This window comes from Sinocyclocheilus grahami, unplaced genomic scaffold (genome assembly GCF_001515645.1).
Source record: "Sinocyclocheilus grahami isolate Dianchi unplaced genomic scaffold, SAMN03320097.WGS_v1.1 scaffold53.1, whole genome shotgun sequence".
Taxonomy (NCBI): domain Eukaryota; kingdom Metazoa; phylum Chordata; class Actinopteri; order Cypriniformes; family Cyprinidae; genus Sinocyclocheilus; species Sinocyclocheilus grahami.
The window spans coordinates 2,147,559-2,149,755 of NW_015505232.1; positions in this window are offsets into that span (position 1 = coordinate 2,147,559).

Genomic DNA, 2,197 nt, shown 5'->3' on the forward strand with positions numbered 1-2,197 from the left:
TGGAGTCTGAGTCAAGTCTGAAGTGTTTATCGCTGGAGTCTGAGTCAAGTCTGAAGTCTTTAACTTGGAGTCTGAGTCAAGTCTGAAGTCTTTATCGCTGGAGTCTGAGTCAAGTCTGAAGTGTTTATCGCTGGAGTCTGAGTCAAGTCTGAAGTGTTTATCGCTGGAGTCTGAGTCAAGTCTGAAGTCTTTATCGCTGGAGTCCGAGTCAAGTCTCAAGTCTTTGGTCACGAGTCCGAGTCGAGTCTCAAGTCATTTAATGGCTTGCTAAAAGAAAAATCTCATTCAGAATCCTCATGTATTGTGCTGTTTTATAGGCTATAGACAAAATACATATTCTATAATCTGCTTTGTAAAAAAAAAAAGATTAAGAAGTTAAGATATTATTTATAGGCTATGTTTTAATCCATTACCATGTTCAAAACGAATTGAAATTCTATAATAAGAGTCCGATCTATCATGACACACAAGGAAATATGTGACACAGATATTACAAAACCATACAAATAAAGCATTTCTTTATCATATAAGTCAGGGGTATTCAATTAAAGTTCCAAGTTTTTACATGGATTACATTTTTACATTTAGATACATGTGAGGCCATGTGACAGGAAAAACAATGTTTCTGTTCAGAGTTTTCCTCCTGAAATCTATACTATTTTAATATTTTAGCCTACTTAAAAGCATTATCTAAAAACAATGTAGCCACAATAATCAAAACGTTCTCATCTGGAGCTGGAGTCTGAGTCAAGTCTGAAGTGTTTATCGCTGGAGTCTGAGTCAAGTCTGAAGTGTTTATCGCTGGAGTCTGAGTCAAGTCTGAAGTGTTTATCGCTGGAGTCTGAGTCAAGTCTGAAGTGTTTATCGCTGGAGTCTGAGTCAAGTCTGAAGTGTTTATCGCTGGAGTCTGAGTCAAGTCTGAAGTGTTTATCGCTGGAGTCTGAGTCAAGTCTGAAGTGTTTATCGCTGGAGTCTGAGTCAAGTCTGAAGTCTTTATCGCTGGAGTCTGAGTCAAGTCTGAAGTGTTTATCGCTGGAGTCTGAGTCAAGTCTGAAGTCTTTATCGCTGGAGTCCGAGTCAAGTCTCAAGTCTTTGGTCACGAGTCCGAGTCGAGTCTCAAGTCATTTAATGGCTTGCTAAAAGAAAAATCTCATTCAGAATCCTCATGTATTGTGCTGTTTTATAGGCTATAGACAAAATACATATTCTATAATCTGCTTTGTAAAAAAAAAAAGATTAAGAAGTTAAGATATTATTTATAGGCTATGTTTTAATCCATTACCATGTTCAAAACGAATTGAAATTCTATAATAAGAGTCCGATCTATCATGACACACAAGGAAATATGTGACACAGATATTACAAAACCATACAAATAAAGCATTTCTTTATCATATAAGTCAGGGGTATTCAATTAAAGTTCCAAGTTTTTACATGGATTACATTTTTACATTTAGATACATGTGAGGCCATGTGACAGGAAAAACAATGTTTCTGTTCAGAGTTTTCCTCCTGAAATCTATACTATTTTAATATTTTAGCCTACTTAAAAGCATTATCTAAAAACAATGTAGCCACAATAATCAAAACGTTCTCATCTGGAGCAGAAAAGAAAGATAACTAGCAATTTCAAAGTTTAAGTCCTAGCCATCTAACAACAATTTTCCCAATTATAATTAGCCTACATTTTTCTTTTGAAATGTTGTGAAAAATGTTCACGAGTCCTTTTACTCGAGTCGAGTCGAGTCTGGAGTCATTTCAGGTCGAGTCTGAGTTAAGTCTGAAGTCTATAAAAATGTGACTCGAGTCCGAGTCACTAACTCGAGTGCCCATCTCTGGAAACAGATAATGCCAGCAAACAAATCTCGTGTGTGTGTGTGTGTGTGTGTGTGTGTGTGCGTGTGTGTGTGTGTCAGTGTTGGGGAAAGTTACTTTTAAAAGTAATGCATTACAATATTGCATTACTCCCTAAAAAATAACTAATTACATTACTTAGTTACTTTTTATGGAAAGTAATGCGTTATATTACTTTTGCGTTACTTTTTAAATATAAGCAGGACTTGATTGTTTTTAATATAAGAAGTTCTATTTATAGCAAATATAAAAGCCCTTTCACACCAAAAAGTGTAATGAATAAACCTCAGGCTGAAGCAAAAGTAAATTCACGTCTGTACAGTAGAACACAGGAGAAGAAACA